The sequence below is a fragment of the Callorhinus ursinus genome, unplaced genomic scaffold (assembly GCF_003265705.2).
Source record: "Callorhinus ursinus isolate GAN/ISIS: 27379988/994484 unplaced genomic scaffold, GSC_fseal_2.0 scaffold6, whole genome shotgun sequence".
Classification (NCBI taxonomy): domain Eukaryota; kingdom Metazoa; phylum Chordata; class Mammalia; order Carnivora; family Otariidae; genus Callorhinus; species Callorhinus ursinus.
The window spans coordinates 64724036-64744076 of record NW_027397068.1 but is presented as its reverse complement, the minus strand read 5'-3'; the positions used below and the strand labels follow the sequence as shown (position 1 = coordinate 64744076).

The following is a 20041-nucleotide window of genomic DNA, read 5'->3' as shown; positions in this document are numbered from 1 at the left end:
TTTAGTCCAATTTAGAAACATCAGACTCAGAGATTTGGGCCCAGCACTTCTTGGTAGCAACAGTAAGAATTTGTGGCTGAGTTAAAATATACTAAAGTGAATTCCTTTCACTTTTCAAGGTGACTACAGTGTAAGTTAAAGCCTTCCTAAAAGAAATGGGCTTTCCAGAGGAAGTGAAGAAAGAATATAAATAACATTACCCCATTCATTAAAAGAATGGTATTCAATGATGTTTACACAAGTGGTTCTCACTTTTAAACTTAAATCTAAATATATTTTAAAAGCTGTATGTAAAGTAGTAATTTACTGAAGCCAAACCACAGAGAAATTTCAAGAATGCATCCAGATTGTATTATCCTATTCTCAGCTATATAAAAAGAATCTTAATAGCTTCTATTTTGGTCATCTATTGACTAATTGTTACTTAAAAGAATGTTGCAACACAAAATAATTTGAAAAACTGTTGCAAACCAATTAAGTTTCTACTTGAGAGGTGGAAATGGTTTAAACCCCTAACCACCCGAGTAGCTATTTTTATACAAGAGTACCCGGCAGGGACAGCCTCCTCCCGGTCACCAGAACTCCCCATCTTCTCCCTCCTGTGCCTGGGCATTTGCTTGTCCTCTTGACAGCCTTATTTGCCTTCATTTCAGGAATCACACAGAAGCAGTGGTGATCCTCAGCAGGAGTGAGAGAGAGGCAATGACAAGAAAGGTTCAAGCAAGGGCCAAGGAGTGTTAAGAGAAAGGGGAGACTGCTTGTGCCTGACAGGGCCCCAGAACCTTTTATGTAAATGGGGTGGAGGGAGGGCAATCAGAGTGAGTTCTAGGGAAGAGTCAGGAAATGGAAGGAAAGACATTTTACAAGCAACTGGAGAGCACTGGAAGGTAGGAAAGCCTAAACTGCTTCAAAAAACCAAGAGAGGTAACTTAGCTAGAGCTAGGGTTTGGGTGGAAAACAGTAATGCGTTCTATCTAAAAATTAACAAATTAAAGTAGTGTTTGATGCTGGAAAAGAAAAATTCGAAGCAATCCAAGAAGATCATCTGTCAATTTCATCATTGTCAAGAACAATACTTTCACAAGGACTGGAATAATACTCACAGATATTCATATTCCTTTCATGGAAAAAAGAACAAGAATGGGAAAGTTCTCAGATTATTAAATAAATAAGTGCCAAAACAGAAAACTAATGGCCTAAATGATAGAATTTATATGGCTAAAGACTCATTCAGTAGGCTGCAAAATTTAAATCTCCAGAACATATAGCCAAAACAAAGAGAAGGAAAATATGAAAGATATGGAGAATTGATTCCAAGAGGTCCTAAACTCATCTACAGGAGTTCTCTGTGAAGACTGCGTAAGTATTAGTGGGGAGAAAATATCCTGAGCCTGAGCAGACTTCAGATCACAAAGGTCAACAAAAAAGATTCAAAAACAGATCACTGGTGAAATATCAGAAGTAAGGATAAAGTAAAAATTCCCATAAGCTTCAAAGAGGTAAACAGACAGATGCATATACAATCAACTAAGTTATAAGAATCAGTCCAGCACCAGACTCACTGGTTACACTAGACTGTAGGTATCCAAGGGGCAATGCCTTCAAAGTAGAACTATCATTGTGAATCTAGACTGAAATTATCAATCAAGTGTGAAGGCAAAATCAGACATTTTCAAACGTGCAGTAACAGAGCTTACCATCCATGCATATTATATATAAAAAGTTACTCCAAGGAACAGTCTACCAAATGAAGATATACAAAAAGTTACTCCAAGGAATAGTCTACCAAATGAAGATATACAAAAAGTTACTCCAAGGAATAGTCTACCAAATGAAGATATATAAAAAGTTACTCCAAGGAACAGTCTACCAAATGATTCCTCTCTACCATAAGGAAGAGAACATGGCATGAAAAAGATAGTAGGAGCCAAATATAACCCCAAAGTAGAGGAGTGTATAAATGAAGCTGTTGGAAAAATTTTCAAGCAGCAAAATTTAGTGATCCAGAATGGAATTTCCTTCTCCATGGATCTGGGTATATATTACTTGGCTCCGCAGTGAATAATATTTGCATATTGGCTTTCATTTGTTAGGAACAATCCACAGACCAAGTAATCATTCATAGTTACGCTGTGACAGTAAGTATAACAGAAGTATTAAACCATGATACTGTAAAAAAATTAGAGTCTAACACGCTGGGAGGTTATAGGTAGGGCTGACCCTCCTGGCACTGAGAGTGTTCCCGGGCATGGGACTTCCAGTGCTAAAACTGGGAAAGTCTTGGGTAAGCCAGGACTAGTTTGTCACCTTAGTCATAGTGGAGAAGAGGTGAATGAAAGATGTTAATATCCCCGTTTTGCAGAGCCAAGGCTCAATAGAAGCTTTAGAAAAGAAATAAGTTGGTGAAAACCAACATCAATATAGCAACTGTTAGCTGCGGCTGAACTTGAAAATGGGGTTTTTATGTTTGATTTCAACCCCTTCCAACGATTTAGATTTTTAAAACAATACATCCATTTAGAGTCGAAGAAGTCAAGTCTTATTCATGAGGCATCTAACTTCTAACAAAGAGAATGTTTCAAAATGAGCAAAACCTAAGGCTCTGACCATGGGGAGCTAACTAAAAATGATCAAACGGGATTTTTATCCAAACTATGAGAGGAAAGCAAGAATACAAACAAAACTGGGGAAAGGAGGATCTGTTCCAGAAGCAGTGCCTAACCTCTCGTGAAGAATGGGTGGTCACAGGAAAGGACGGGAGGAGGAAGTCTTCAGTGAACCAGGAAAAGGGACCGAGTGAGCCGAGTTAATCATGTAACAGGTCATTGGAAGCCATACTGTCATTACAGCTGCTGCTGGGTAAACCATCATAGTCTGGTCCCTCCACCTACAAGCTGCTCAAAAGACATTCTGCTCCCTCTCTAGAGGTGTGACTATTTATGGATGTCATATATCACACTAACATAAAGGAAAAAAAAAAGCTTGAATGATATACCATGATCTGGCTGTTTTATGCCAAAATTGTTACTCATATAAAAAATTCAAGGGGCACCTGGGTGGCTCAGTTGGTTAAGAATCTGCCGTCAGCTCAGGTCATGATCTCTGGTTTCTGGGATCCAGTCAGGCTCCCCGCTCAGCGGGGAGTCTGTTTCTCCCTCTTCCTCTGCTTCCCCCCACCCCTCATGCTCACTCTCTCTCTCAAATAAGTAAAATCTTTTAAAAAATTCAAAATAGGGCTTCTTTTCATGAGCATTAACACTTTGAAGTTTGCCTAATGACCCTGAAGAGGGATTTGTATCTATAGATTCTTTTTTTTTTGTCTTTAAAGAGAACCCAAATCTTAGGTATGCTGAAGCCAATCATTTACACAGTAAGCTATTGACTTATCTACAAAGGATAACACAACCCCGAAAGATAACGATTGTTTCATTTCCTTCAACTTAAGAATGCCCTCTGTTAACACCTCAAAGATATATTATTTAAAATTTAAAATGGAAAAAGCCCATCATCCTGCCTTCCATAAGTCACTAACTACCAAGCACATAATCAAAATCCATTATGAGTGTCATCCAGTGCACGGAACGAGGGCCCACGATGCATTTAACAACTTACTGGGTACCTGCCAAAATCACTGCACATCTATCAGGTTTCCTTATTTTAAGATCCACTTAACATTTTAAAAACATACCTGAGATCAGGACATAGCTTATAATCAACATGAACATTTAGCATGGCTGGGTTTACTTGGGCTCCCTGAAGCTGTTCGGTCAATTGAGTATCTTAAAAATCCAGAGTGCAGAAACTGAGAAAATCCAAAAATATCCCATCCATAACTCACTGGAAACATGTTTGAACCCATGAAAGGAATATAAAAAAATATAGCTCCAGATAAGCTGAGATGTTGGTCGTACAAGCGAAGACAACCTAGATGAGAAACATTAAAAAGGACAAAATCAGACCGAAACAGACACACTTCCCAGTTCTTGTGAATTACAGATTACATACAGTTAATCCACAAGTTCCAGCAGAAAAAAACAACAGAACCATGATTGCTCTACCATGTCCACCCATGGCTTTCATATTTCTTTTTTTTTTTTTTTTAAGATTTTTATCTATTTATTTGACAGAGAGAGACACAGGGAGAGAGGGAACACAAGCAGGGGGTGTGGGAGAGGGAGAAGCAGGCCTCCCACGGAGCAGGGAGTCTGATGCGGGGCTCGATCCCAGGACCCTGGGATCATGACCTGAGCCGAAGGCAGATGCTTAACAACTGAGCCACCCAGGCACCCTGGCTTTAATATTTCTTATTTTAATTACAAGACTCTTAAAATGTTCATTTGTTTATTTCAGGGCATTAAAAATATTTCAGTGTCATTTATTAAAAGTGAAATTTGCAGTGCATTAAGTCTCCATGACTCCCCAAAACAAAAAATTTTTTTTCCTTTAAAGATTTTATTTATTTATTTGACAGAGAGAGGCAGAGAGCAGCAGGCAGAGGGAGAGGGAGAAGCAGGCTCCCCGCTGAGCAGGGAGCCCGACGTAGGGCTTGATCCCTGACCCTAGGATCATAACCTGAGCTGAAGGCAGACACCTAACCGACACCTAACCGACTGAGCCACTCAGGCGCACCCCCCCAAAAAAATTTTTTTTAAAGCAGTGAAAATTGCAATTTACTCATACTCCAGGCAACAAATTGAAATGTACTGGAGTAAACTTAATGAATAATGTAAAACATTTGTGTGAAATTCAAAGTATTCTGTTATAAACCCTTCCTGGGGAGGGAGTGTATCTGTCCGCATTTTCATTTTCTTTCATTTCCAGTGACAGCTCTATTGAATGTTCAAATGCAACAGGATTGAAAACTAATTATTTTTCCAGGAGAAGAGTCACTCAACTACTTTAAAACCTGGGTTGTTTTAAGTATCTTCATCCAAAAGAAAAAAAAATTGTCCTAATTCTTCCTGGAAGGGTAACATCCCATAAATTCCTACCCACCCCTGCCCTGAAGTCAGTTACAAATCACAGCCTTATAACTCTCAGGAAACGATGCTGGTGTTTGTAATAATCCCAAAGCACGGAAATAACGATGTACCTCCAAGCACTCACTGTATTCTCTACAAATTAAAGATTTATTGTTCAATTGCTTCATCACTTTAATGGGTTTTCTCCCCGGAATGGGTTTTCTCCCCAAATTAGGCTTCGAATCTGGAATTGAAAGTTAAGTTTTTCCATATGTTTGAATTTAAACCACTTGATCTAGTCATGGAAAAACTGATTTACTCTTTCAGTTAAGATATTCTAAATGTTTATTTCTATTCATTTTATTATTACTATTTTTTTTTAAAAAAAGCTTTATCCCAAAGCTAAGTTTCAGGCTTCCGTGCAGTTCTCAAGTTAGTCTAGAATGTAGTTCAATGATAGAAGTCAATGTGGCAACGGGTAATGAACCGTGGGTATGCTGTGTGCCTTCTGAGCTTCCCATCCTTTTTCACCCCAACTACTGTATAACATTTCTCCAAATCCATCCAGCTTTCCAAGACTGCCCTGGGCTACACACTTTTCCTACACTACACTACACTACACTCCAGTGCTCATGTGGCCACTTGATCACACGCTTTGTTTTAAAGGCATATAGGTTAGTTGACCCTTTCTCCTAAAAATCACATGAGAAACCAGTCTGAGGGTCAGGGAGTCTCTCCCATGGCTTCTCGTTACTTGTGGCACTCTGGACGTAAGTGGTACCCCACACCACACTGACCGGCATGTAGTAGGTCCTCATGTTTTTGAACGGGGCAGTACATATCTTAGCCATCACTCCGCAGTCAGCACAATCCTTGATTCTCAGAGGGAGAAAAAACCAGATCTGACTGTTAATACTGTGCTGGATATTGACACTTCTCCCAGCCCCATATTTACCTGAGTCAAATGTGACACCATCACTGATTCCCAAAGATATCATGTACCACTTTGAACTTAGGATTTTGTTGTTGGAAATTGAGACTACTTCTCATTTTATCTTACAGACCCTAGAATGAACAACACGCCAATATCATTATTTAAAAAGTGAGGAAACTTTTGTATTTATGGTATGCATTATGGGTACATAATAAAAAAGTGATGGTCCCCACTTTTCCAACCCTTACTGTCTCCATCCCCGCAAACCCCTGAACCCCTCCTTTTTCTCCTAGTGGGTCGGATACTGCCTGGCTCACCCCTAACCACTCTCTGAATGATATCCTTCACTCCCTTCCATTCTTGAATTTTGCTACTGCCCAGGAAAAGTGCCACACTGGGGTCATTTCCATCTTCCTATTTTAAGTGATATCTCTCTGAGGCTGAAAACTGAAGACCCACCACACGTGCATAATGATACCACGATAAACCCATGGTTGCCAACCTCACTTGGGTTCTTGATACTCTTCAACCATCTTTTGACATTTTTTAAAAAAGGTTCATTTATTTATTTATTTGAGAGAGAGAGAGAGTTGGGGGAGGGGCAGAGGGGAAAAATCTCAAACAGCTTCCCTGCTGAGTGTGGAGCCCCACACAGGGCTCCATCCCAGGACCCTGAGGTCATGACCTGAGCCAAAATCAAGAGTCAGACGTTTAACCCACTGAGTCACCCAGGCACCCCTTGACATTATTATTTTAATTTTCTATTCCTTTTTTTTTTTTTTTTAAAGATTTTATGTATTTATTTGACACAGAGAGAGAGACACAGCTAGAGAGGGAACACAAGCAGGGGGAGTGGGAGAGGGAGAAGCAGGCTCCCCACTGAGCAGGGAGCCCGATGCGGGGCTCCATCCCAGGACCCCGGGATCACGACCTGAGCCGAAGGCAGATGCTCTGCGGACTGAGTTACCCAGGCGCCCCTAGGGTCACTGTTCATGATCCTCTACTTCCTGGTCTCTCACTGACTCTACTCATGCTTCTATTCTGTTGTTCTGCCACCGAGATGAGCAAAAGAGGAACCGGGTGAGGCACGGGTATTCAGAGGCTCCTGATCTTTACCTGCAGCTTTAAGCAAAGCCCTCAGACTTGTGTCTCCAACCACCCGTGAAGCAGCTCCAGGGCAGCGCCGTGGCTGACTCCCCAGCAGCCGAAAGCCCCTCACCCCACCTGATCGTGGCCTGCTTTCCCTGGTCCCTGTGAACCTGGCGCCGCGCCCCCCTGCACCAGCAGGACCGCACTGCCTGCAGCCACGGCGGCCGGATGGCCTTCACCTGCCCCGCCTGACTCTGCCCTGCCCTCCCCTTGCCCGCCACACCACTCCCGCCCTTCCGTGCCTGGCCTCCTCCCTCTCCTCCCTCACAATTCAGCTCCAGCACCGATGACCTCCTTCGGGAGGACACCCCCAAGCAGGGCATTTCCCGGGGATTGCTGTTCCTTCTCTTCATCAGAACTCGGACCTCCAGGGCGGAAACACCGTCTCATCGGTGGGACCTCAGGCCCAGAGTCACTATTCAAAAATGCGAAACTGGATTAAGAGTCTTCAAAGGAGAGCCAATCCATTTGTTGGTTGCTCCCGGATGTGAAGTGTGTTTTTGGCTTGGTAAAAATAAATAAACTTTGGGGGAAAAAAACAAAAGCATTGCATAAGGTATTTGCACAGAATGGCTTAAAAGCCTAAATAAATAAGTCAGTCATTAGCAAAATATCAACCAAGTTGGGAAAAGGAAATTCAAATGAAATCATACTAGAAGTGCCTGCAAACTTCAGTATTTGGTAACCTCTAACTTAAAGCCAGCTAGTTTCCCCAGAAACTTTTTGGCAAATAAAACCAGCCATCAGTGATATGTATCATTTCACTGCAAAATGTTTTTGAAAGTATTCCTGAAAACATCACTTCGAGGCGGAGTTCTTTAGCCTCCTCTGCCTAGTCTTTTAACCACGAATGTCCCTACTACCAACATGGCATCTGTCAGAATAAAAAGTTTGCAAAATGATTCTGTCTCTCCATTTATTGCTTCCTGAAGTTGGACTCACAGAGCTAAATGTAGGCATTATGACAGATTAGGCACTTGAGATACCTTATTACAAAGCTTATAGTCTAAGAAATGCTCAATGTGGTCCCAAGATAGGGGCTGAAAACTAGGATGCATAGTATAGTAGGATCCCATTTTTGAAAAAAGACATGTTTGCAGGAAAACATCTAGAGGATGGAAAACAAAAATGTTACACATGGTTCCCTCTGGCTGGTGGGATTTAGGTGTATGAGCTGTTTTCCCCTCCCTGCCCCCAGTCATCATGTATCACTTATATACTTTTTTATTTAAAGTCTTTTAAGTAATAAGTAAACTGAGATGTATTTCATGGACCTCAGAAGCTCTGATCCCCTCTAAGCGTTCCTTTTACCATCCACTGGAGGAGCAGCAGCCTGAGTGCTGAGACCAGCCTGAGAGCAGTTGGATCCGTAAGAAAACAGTGACAATGTTTCTGGGCTGAGAAGGCTTAATATAATAATGCAGGAAAGGGACTGAAATTCAGGTATTTGCATATGTGTGCCTGGCAAGATTTTCTAAATGCGTTTTACATGTTCAATGGATAGTTCCTCATCTATACTTCATGTCTAACTCATCAAGACTCACTCCATATGCAACCTCCTCTGGGAATCTTTTCCTGCTCGGTCTGGGTTAGGCTAAGTGCCCCTCCTATGTGCTCTTGAACTCTGCACATTTCTACCAGCCCGGCCTTCCTTCCCCTGCACTGCAGTAAGTTACTCCTTCCTGTCTGTGTTCCCAACTAGACTCCGTATGACAAGGGGGTGGTCTCTTCTCTCTTCTGCTCATCACCTGACAAGAACTATGGTCCTAGATGTTCGACAAGCATTGACTGACTGAATGAATCCACCCATATGGAGTACTCTGCTCAATCCTGGGTACAGTGGGGGGCTGCCCTTCCACGACGGGTATGCACCACTCTGTTTGCCCAAGAAGCGAAGGGGACAGAATGCCCAATAAGCTGGCCTAAGAAATGAGCAGGAGGTCTTTTCATTAGATTGAGATAGCCCAGCAATGCCCATGTGAAGGCAGCAAAAGGGGCATATCTGAAAGCTCACGCAGGACTTCAAGATGGAAAGAAGAACTTCCAGGAGGAGAATGTTGACAGCAAGGGTCAGAGGCAGGAGAAAACACAGCGTGTGTGAGACGAAGACACATCACAAACAGAAGATTATACATCTCTCCGGACTAACCCATGTTCCCCACTTGGCCTAATTCCTTCACCACCTTTATGGTCTTTATTCTCTCCGTCTTTCCTACCTCTTACACGGAACACCTGTGGAGCCAGGAATATGTCATTCCTCTTCAGATCAACAGTGATTTCCTCTCTCATCTAACTCAGAGTTTACTTTCTACACCCTGTCTATACTTACTGTAAACCATGTGTGCCGCCTCCATACCCTTGTGTTATTTACTAGATGGATATGTGTGGCATGTCCTTTATCCTACTATGTATATGCAAGAGAACAGTGCTGTAACTGTAATTTGGGGGGTTCCCAAAGTGCCATTCACATGGTAGCTTTCAAACATGCTGGACTGATTCACATCTGAACAGGAATCTCACCTAACATGCAAGAGTCAAAAGCTTATTACAGAACTGTGCAGCCGCTGGGTCTCAGAACCTGGGTCACGGCAGTTTTCATAGTCAAGGATGCACCTTCAGGCTCTGCTGGATCAAGGGGCACTTGGCACTTGAGCAGGCTGCCTCTGCCAGCCACCATTCCTGCCTTCCTACATAAGCCCTGCGATGCCTGTTAGAAGCCTAGTTAGAAGCCTAATGAGTTTACCTGCATGGTTTCTGGACCTGTCTGGCGGACAATTCACATCTTGTTGGTGTTGGCCGAACTACCGTCAGAGAGGTGCCTCCTTCCTTGCCTTCCCCCTAATCTCCACCAGCTAAACGGTCAGTTCTCACTTATCCATTTAGTTGTGCTGCATATATTTATTAGAACAACTTTATACTGTGCTTGTAACCATGAACAGCTTTGTTGCCATCAATGAAAAGCAATAGAAGGAAACGATTCAAAAGACAGACCTTGTTCTCTGAGTCATGTCGCCCCAGGCAGCTGACACTCATGAGTGGACACAAACCCCAGGGCAAATCAGGGCCAGGAGATCCCTCGTCACTTTCAAATGTCCATTCTATACACAAATAAAGGACTGTTTTGTATGGTAATCATTAAGAGAGGTTGTGTGGAAAAGTATTTATAAGAACGAATATAATAAGATTTTTAAAAAATACTAAAAATTACAACATCACAGCCTGTGTATACTATTTGTGCAAAAGATGACCCTTCACAGGGACTGGATGCTCGGGCCGCCCACACATGGTGACCTTGGAAATGTGAAACGCAACCTTACTATTACGCTGCTTTTTCTTTTCTCAAAAGGAAAGTGACCCCGCTTCATCCCATTCATAATAGAATGTGATAATGAGGTCTAGGTTAGTCCTTTACATCATCAATGAGCCAATAAGACCTCTAAATATGAGTGTGCCCATGTTACTTCCTGTTCTTCTCGTACCTTAATGGTTCCTATAAAAATAAGAGGATTGGACTAATCTGTAAATTACCAGTTAGCTCCAAGATGCTAGGATTTATAGACTGTGGTGCTTATGTATATATCATATTCATATAAAAGTAGAAACATTTACATATATAAATACTACATACAACACACATATGCAAATATATTGCTTCTCTGAAAGACAAAGCCTATGGTATAGACAGAAACAGCCAAGGGGTCTGTCTAAAATTCAGGACATTTGTTAGGCAGCGTGCCCAAGCTGGTCTCTAGCAAATAACAAGCTCTTTAAACTCATAAATTGACTCTCCCATGACAAAAGTATTACCCTGCCCCAAAATAACGGAGAGTCATACACAAGCCAAGGAGCTTCATGACCGCAACGAAGAACACAAGTATTTAAAAAGTTCCCACAATTCTCCAGCCAGAGGAAATGTATGTCCCCAGTCGGGGTCACCGCCGAGGGGCTCCTACCGGCACCCCCTGCCTTCTGCGCCCAGCCTGTTTCTCTGCTCTGTCAGCCAGCTACTGCTCCTGACAGCTTCAGCCCCCACACTGAAGACAGGCCTCCATCGAGGGACCGGCTGTGCCCTGGGGTGCCCTCAGAGCCTTGCTACTCCAAGGATCATCCGGCACAAGCGTCGTCAGCCCTGCCCCAGCCCCCCTGGAGCCTAGCTCCCCCGGCGCCTCTGACGTAAAGTAAAGTGGAGAAGTCTAGAGCACTAGACTTTACCACACGAGACAGGGCTTCATCTGTGGCCCCTAGATCCGAAGTAGCCTCTCTAACCACAACCTCTTCACAGAACCCGCTACCACACATACATCCAGACATCTACTTGCTCTCTTCTCCAGAACTCAAGAGTCGACTCCCTTTACACTGCCCATCACAGACCCCTCCTTCCTTCCACTTTCTGTAATGCTGCTCAGGCAGCACCCAGCCTAGCACCAAGCCTGCAAGGCCAACCCACAGCCCTGGGCCACCTCCCTTGGGCTCCCACGCTGTGCTGACCCCCTGGAAGGCCTGTGGGGCTCTCTCTCCTGCTGGGACCCTGGTGGCCACAGTGAGTTCTGCAAAGAGAGGTCAGACCATAGTCAAGACTGGGGAGTATGGCGTCCAACATGGCCTTAGGCCAAAGGACTGGTGATGATTAATAAGCCAGGTGCTGCAGAGATAAGGTATCTGAGGGAACTTAGAGCTAGGGAAAAAACAGGTCAGGGAGTCACCAAGTCACTTGAGAGTTTAAAGGCAGATAGCTTCTGGAGGTCGGAACACGCAATGGGTTCAGCACACACCCGGAACTCAATAAAAATGGACTGAGTCAAGGATAAATGAGTCAAGGATACCCGTAGTCAAAGCTCTGGAAGCAGCTTTTGAGTTAGGTGCATGGGCACACACAAACACACAGCCTCCCACCGGAGATTCCAGATGCATGATAATGGAGGCTGGCAGGAAGATAGCTGTGACAAGCTGGGGGAGCTGCAGATAAATTCTGTTCGGCGAAGCAGGCAGAAGAAAGCTGTGTTGGATGTCCTAACAAGCTGGAGAAACTTAGGCCTCAATACTTCTATGTCTCCCCTTGCACACCTGTCTTCCATGAATGAGCTCACCTCTGACTTCGGACAAGATCAGTCCAGGGCACCCTGGACTTGGCCTCAGCAAACAGAGCCTCCAGTTTTACTTATCCTTACAGGTGGTTCTCACAGGAAGGGGTTCCTCTCTCCCTCACAGCGAGTCAGAAAGCACACCCTGCCCCTTCTTATCTCCCCAGTGACTCGCCCCCTAGTCCCTCATCTGGTTCCCCTCATGAGTCTCTTTCTCTTCAACTCCTAAATTGGACTCAGGGCCACCCTCTCTTAATTCCTGCTCCTCCTGGCTAGTCCTGGTTCTGTTCTTTTCTAAACGAAAGCACTGAACGAGCGGAGAATTTTCAGTGCTCCACATTCCTGAGACATCCGTTGCCTTGCACAGACTCAGTTGCCTCCCACTCCAGAGACTCTTCCGGAACAGAGGCAGGCCTCCTCTTCCTGCAAGGTGAGCTCTTACTTGGTGTCAATCATCTTTTACCCCTCAGGTACCTTTAACAACACTGAGCCCCACGAAAGTTTCCTCGAGGGTTGTGTGACGCCGAACTTGCCTGAGGCATTCCCAGGCTTCTATTATCTTCTCTAAGTCCTTTGCTGGCTTTGGTTTCTTTCCATCCTCAGTGCTCGGTCTGGGTTGGGCCAGTGGGCTCCCCGGAGCGCAGGCAATCATAAAGTGCCCGTCCCTGTGGCGGAGGGGGAACCTTACTTCTCACTCCTGCTCCAAACAGTTCAATGCTATGTTTTTTACATGCGTATAAAATTTTTCACGCAAAATGTTGTTTCTACATAGACTGGTGGTTTTAAGAGCCTTAAAAACTGTCATTGACTAGCGTAAGGAAATAAGGGTTCACACTTTCTTGTCCTGACTTTGGAATCATCCATTTCTTCATCAGTAGCCAAGAAGCAAGAGTGTCTTTCTTGTCCACCTTGCAGGGCTACCTGGTGATCATGACAGAAAACGCACATTAGTCCTGCCATTTATGTCCCTAAAGGATGGTGGCCACTGGACTATCTTCTCTACCAGAGGCACCCGCCCCTGCCACCCTACGGGGAACAAGACATGGAGGAAGAGGGACGAGAAGCCAGGAGGAGAGGCAGAGCCAGCCTGGGCAGCAGCTTCAGCTTGGTGCGTCCCCTGACCATCCGACCGTCCGCTATAGCACCCGAGACTCTGATAGAAGCCTGCCGGCATCCACGTGGCCAAAGCAGATGGTAAAAGTATACAAACAGAGAACTGAACTTTGGAAGAGATCTTTAAATTTACATTTTGTTGGTTATACAAATAGATGCACATTGTAAAGAAAAACGAGGAAAGGGTACCACTTATAACTCAGAGACCATCACGGCTAATCGTGGGGCACTTTCCTTCCGGTCTTGCCTCTTTGTTTGTTTGTCTATAAGGAGAATGGAGATGAAATAATTTAGTGCCCTCTGACCTTTCTTCCCTTTTTCCCCCCACTATTATAATACAGGCATTTCTGAGAAGTTTAAACTGTTGACCTTTGCAACTTGCAGCAAAAACTCCTCCAAAAAGATTAGAAATGCCACACGCTTGTTTTAGGAATCAGAGAGCTGTGAGTGGAGAGACTGCTGCCATGCCCAGTGGGCTCAGGGGCAGGGGAGCTGGTGGACAGCCTGGCGGAGGTGGCAGAAAAAAGCAGGCAGCCGGCCCCCGGGAGCACCTGTGGCCAAGAAGCCCTGGCAGGAGGCTGACCCCCTCCAAAGCCCTGTTCCCTGCTCCCGGGGGTCTTCCCCTTAGAGGCACCCCTTCCACCAGCCCAAATCCCCTTTTTACCAGCCGCTTCAACCCTTCATCCCCATCTCCAGAAGCCTCCCCCCTGCTCTGAAGCATCTGTGAGCCTTCTGGCAGCCGAGTGGGGAGTAGTTACTGCAAGAGGAAAAGGAAGCCCCAAACCCACTGTTGCAGGGCAGAAGTCTTCTGAAATGCAAGCTCAGACGTTGCATTTTCCTAGGGCTCTTTCTGCACATGGCAGTTCAGTTCCTTTGGGAATCCTGCTAGGTGACTTAAAGATGCTGTCATTATGGTGTGAGTGGCCATAAGACTCGGTCAGACAAGACTAGGTGTAACGTGTGGGCTGTCGTGCTGGGCCCCTAGGGGTCCCCTGATGCCCTGTGTATAGGGGAGGGGATGTTCCCAAAGGAGTAACATCATCCATTGCATCACTCCCTGTGGTCCTGTCTATCACCTGAAAGCAGACCTGGCAAGGAGGCTGCTGGCTGGAGGGCAGGTGGAATGGGCTTCTTGGTTTTATTTATTTATCTTTTTTGTTTTTTTTTTAAAGATTTTATTTATTTATTTGACAGAGAGAGCAGGGGGCCTGGGAGAGGGAGAAGCAGGCTTCCCGCTGAGCGGGGAGCCCGATGCGGGGCTCGAACCCAGGACCCCGGGATCATGACCTGAGCTGAAGGCAGATGCCCAACGACTGAGCCACCCAGGTGCCCCGGGCTTCTTGGTTTTAATTGGGAAAGAGAGAAATCATGGTGATCAACAGGTGGGGTGACCACAGGCTGGGAGGATGACAAAGCCTTGGGAAGCCACAACCACAGAAAATCCAGAAACCTGTACTCCGTGAGCTTTCGAATTCCTGGGCATATGAGATTTTCTTTGCCCTTCTTACTCTTCCATAGTAGTTCGTAAAATCTTTGAGGATTTCAGCTTTCTCTTGCAAGTAAGAGGAATTATCAGGCTTTTGCCCCCTCCACGCCACTCAAACTGTTCATTAACTTGAAATTGTTCAACTGTTTGACCTCCTACCACAAAATGCAGTGATCACTCTCAGAATCTTGCTTTACTTTGCAGCTGTTATGATCTACTTTCTCCACTTGGCTTCCGGGAGACCACAGACTCCTGGTTTTCCTCCCCTACTGGCTGCTCCTTCCCAGGCTCCTGGGCTGGGGCTTCCTTCTCATCCATCCTCACTGTTGGGGCACCCCAGGATCAGCCTTCCCGCCTCTTCTTTGTCTACTCTAAGAGATCGTATATAGTAAATACAACAGAATTGCCAATAGTTTTCTGGTGTATGTCTCCTTCCTGGACCTCTTTCTGCAACACCAGATTCACACTTCCAAGTGCCCACTTGACATCACTGCTTAGAGCTGAAATGCCCATTCAAGGTCCAGCATGACCATAGACTCCTACCTTCTCACCCTTGCTGACCTGCCTTTCCCCCATGTTCCCCACCTCAGCCGATGATGCCAAATGCACTCAGATGTTCAGGCTTGATCCTTGGCTTCATCCTTTATTCTCTTCTTCCAATGCCCCCACAACTAAGCTGCCCTCAAATCCCACCGGGTCCTCTCTCAGCAGATACTCAACCACGGCTCACCAATCCTACAGCTCCTACCTGGTCTCGGCACCCACCATCTCTCATCTGGACCGCTACAAGCCTCCTGCAATTAATCTTGCTATCCTCACGCCTGATTCTGTGTATAGAAGCCAGAGCAAATCCACTCATATGCCAGATCATGGCACTTGCGGGTTCACACCCTTCCAGGGGCTTCTCATCACGCCCAGAGTGAAGTCAAGGTCCAAACCCGGACCCGCTCCCTGAGACCCACTCTTCCCGTGGCCTCCCAGCTGAACAAGGCAGAGGCTGCTCAGAGGGCACTATGGACAGTACTGCTCAAATTGAAGAGTGGTCTCACACGTGCGCAGACACACATGTACACACGTGCTTTCTCTTGGATCGACTTCTCCATTTCCACTGCTTCCCAGTCTACTTCGAGGCTTCATCATCTGCGTGTGGGTGACAGCACCGCATGCCCACTTGTCAGTGGAAGAACTTCTCTACCATTATGTGCCTGACAATCAGCTGGGGATGTTGTTACCACACAGCCTCTTACTCTACAGGATGATACAATGACCGTGCAATCATCTTACCGTCTCTGCTGGATCGTAAGGCTGTTAATAGTAGAGGCAGAATATTAACCAACCCTGCCAAACTAAATGAATTCAACCCCGAGTCCCTCCAAGTGAGTCAAGTTAATGCATAACCTAGATACAGAGCGTATAGACCAGCAGGGCAAGGACAACTCCGTGTGCGCACGTACATGCGTGTGCATGTGCACATGTGTATTTTCCTACCTCCATACCATCCCCAAACCAATGTCCGTTTGCTGCAGGCTCTTTGAAAACTGATCTCAAAGGCATCTGAAGAGAAACCAGGATGAAAGTGCTATGTGTGGAAGGCTGCTACTTTATGCTATTCTTTCAGGCGAAGGGTTTTCTACTAGGTCCACATCCCTTTTGAAGTTTATACCAAGAAAAACACACACATATTAAATAGCGGTGGCAATTTACAGTAAAACAGAAAATCCCAGAGAAGAAAACAACCAGAAACATATTACATTTCAAGCCTCTCAAAGTGGGAGTTCAAATGCCTAAATCATTGCTTCACTGTTCAGTTTTACTACAGAAACAGCATTTCCTCCATCATTCCAATATTACCCAACCTTTAAAACATTTACTCTGGGTTCAATCTGTTTCCCACATGTCAGATGTAAGAATAGTTAAATTTGCAAATGCTGATGCTCTACAAGGACGGGTTCTATTTAAAAATCCCATTATCATGTGGTTACAAGGCTATCATTAAAAATCAATATTAATGGAGGCTTATGTCTGTGCTTAAAACAGAATAAAGCCTGCATTCCATAAAACTCCCTGCATGTCATACGGCAACATGTTTGGAAGGCAACAAAGCGGCAATTGTTCGTTATTATCTCTCTAATCTGGGATTTAAGTTTCTAATGATCGCAGATGGCAAATCAACTCCTCCAAAGGTGCTCAAGGCAAGAGTGTGATGGAAATCTTTTCTAATTGTGGCAAGCATATGTTGACACAAATATTTATGTTCAATTTTGCCAGGCAGGACACATGTTCTATCCAGTTTTGTTAACCCTGCCATCTTAGTAAACAAAATCTATGAGTCAATGTTGGATTTTTCAGGTATGTAGTAATTATTTTAACTTCATACTTGAGCCTAGACGAGTAAAGACTTTTTTTTTTAAGATGAAGGTCAAAAAAAAAAACAAAACACAACAGTGCAATTTCCCAGAAGGAAACCAGATATTTTAAGTTTTCTTCTCAAAAATGATGTTAGTGTTGAATTAAAAAAAAAAAAAAGACCACTATCATTGGTAAGCTTAAGTTTCATTTCTCTTTACTCCTGAGATTTGCACCACAGTAATCCATGGAAATGTTCACTTGTCCTAATGGAAGAAACCACGATAACCTGATTTTTGAACAAAGGAAAAATTTCAATTCGGATCAGGGATCATTGCGATGTTAGCAAAATTCAAGAGTGGAGATAATGATGCCTTTGATTCTCTTGCAAGTGCAGGTAACTTAAGAGCAGATTTTGTAGCTTATAATAGAGCTTGGGAAGCTTTGGGAAGAAAAATGATTAAAACCTTTCTTTCCATCTCTGTCTGCCACAAAAACACCTTTCAAGACATAAATATTTTTCATTTTCAAATAAATATTTTGTCCAGAATTTGACACGGTATAAACAAACATATCTGTTTATGGACTTGCTGATCTGACCTGTTATATCACATCTCTAGAACTGGGCTCTGTGAGCACACCCTTCCCTTGATCGATGACAAAGGAACTTGCCACACCACGGAGTCTAGACAGTGGCTTTTCTGGCTTGCTTTTCTCTCAAATGTCCCATTCACCAGAAAGCATGGTTGATTTGCTATTTTCCTTTCCCATAAGATTTCCTGAGTTTGCTAACAGTTGAGCACAAAGATATTTAACTTTAAATAGTTTTCTATAGCCTTGACCTAAAATGAGGGTAAAAATACCACACACACACACACACACACACACACACACACACAGTTTCAGGATGAAAATGGAACTACTCCTAATACTTGATAGGCTATTATCCCTCAGGCATTCCAAACAATGGGCTTGAATTCTTTGATATTGGGCCTTGAGCCTTTTGAAATGGAATGGATAAGCACCTATTTAAAGAGATTTACTTATCTTAGTCATATCCCATAATACTTGGCTGGTGTCATAGCCGAACCTTGAAAACATAAAGAAGGCTTGCCAACAGGGTACATCGGAGCCTTGTGAGGCCAGAAAAAGTGAGTTTGCCAAGATGGGTGCAGTGTTCGTGGAAGCTTTTCCCTTCACTCAGAAGCCCAAGCAGTGAATGGAACTGACTTCCCAGGTCCCCATCACCTCCCTCCACGGCTGGAAACACACGGGAGATCAGTACTGACTCCTGATCACAAGGCACTGGACGGAATGTTCAAGGCCTACACGTTCAATACTTTTAGCCTTCAGGGAAGACCACAATGACGCTCAGCTAGGCCAGGGAACTCTGAACCTTTGCCTGAAGACCTCTAGAGAGGACAACACACTCTCTTCGGGCAAATTTGTAACACACACACACACACACACACACACACACACACACACACACACACCCTTCCTTACCCGAAACAAAATATGTCCCCTCCCTCCCCCTTTCAAATGACCTGCAGGAATTGTGACATATTTGGGACCCTACATCCCTGTCCATTGCCTGTGTCGCAGACACTTCCTCTGAGTCTGCCCCTGTTTTGGTGTCTTTTGCAGTTTTCTCATTGCCCTTATGACTTTTGTTGTTGTTATTGTTGAACTGTTTGAAAGTAATATAGAGATGTCACTCCCTACCTCTACACACATCATCATCATGCATCCCCCAAAGTGACATTTTCCTATAGAACTACAACCCATTGTTGCACCTGGGAAAATCAACAATTCCATAATGCCACTGGATACCCAGTCCATGTCCAAAGTTAACTGGTTTTCTGTTATGGGTCCAACTGTGTCCCTTTAAAATTCATAGGTTGAAGTCCTACCCCCAGTATCTCAGAATGTGATACATTTGCAGACAGGGTTTTTAAAGAGGTAATTGAATTAAAATGAGGTCATTAGGGTGGGCCCTAATCCAATATGACTCCTGTTCTTGTAAAAAGAGGAAATCTGGCTGAACACACACAGTAAGAAGACCATATGAAGTTATGGGGAGAAGACAGCCATCTACCAGCTAAGGTCAGAATGAAACCGACCCTGCCAACACCCTGATCTTGGACTTCTAGCCTGCAGGCTGTGAGACATAAATTTCTGTTGGTTCAAGCCACTGAGTCTATGGTAATTTAAGGCAGCCTTAACAAGTTAACCTACTATCCCGAGATTATCTAATAGTTTTTTGACCTATGACTCAATCCAGTTTCACTCATTACATCTGGTGGTTGTAGAAAGGTTTTTTAAAATTATTTATTTATTTTAGAGAGAGAGAGCACAGGGGGGAGGGGCAGAGAGAGAGAGAGAGAGAGAGAGTCTAAGCAGACTCCATGCTGAGCATGGCCCCATGCAGGGCTCAATCTCATGACCTGGAGATCACAACCTGAGCCCAAACCAAGAGTCGGTCGCTCAACCGACTGAGCCACCCACATGCCCCATTATGGAAAAATGTATGGCCATTTATTTCAGACAATCTGGATTTCACATACAGAGTTGCTTCTCGGTGCAGGGCATTTTGAAGCAAGGTTCCTATTTCTGGGCTTCACTTTCCTCATCAGAGAGGACAGCGAACACTGCCTGCCACTGCTAAATATATATATAAATATATATATTGCAAATTTGCCCTGAGAAAAAACCCAAAACTACAGAAAGTGTCTGGTGCATAGAAAGTCTGCAGTAAATGTCCTTCTCATTCCTTAATCCAAACAAAAATTCCATCTGTTTGAGGGAAGGATGAAGAATAGATCACCGTGTCTGTAAGAATCATGATGATGGTAACAGAGTCTCCTCCATTTTCTTTTGCAAACTACCACCTTCCTGGTTGAATTTCTTAAGAGAAACTGCCTTCCAGCAGTCGCTGGGCCAGTCCCACAGAGTGCCAATGGCCTCCTTT

At 44.3% G+C, this 20041-nt stretch overlaps 1 protein-coding gene across 5 annotated transcripts in view; it reads right to left on the bottom strand.

The window, feature by feature from the left end:
* The window catches only part of PLEKHG1 (pleckstrin homology and RhoGEF domain containing G1), a 219586-nt gene that overhangs the window by 175068 nt on the left and 24477 nt on the right, over positions 1-20041 (bottom strand). Inside the window, exon 2 of one of the 5 annotated variants that reach the window (XM_073894087.1) lies at positions 3689-3924. The exons of the other annotated variants lie outside the window; for them this stretch is intronic. The gene's annotated coding sequence lies outside the window, so the exon portion shown is untranslated. The remainder of the gene's footprint in view (positions 1-3688; positions 3925-20041) is intronic. 5 annotated transcript variants of the gene reach the window in all.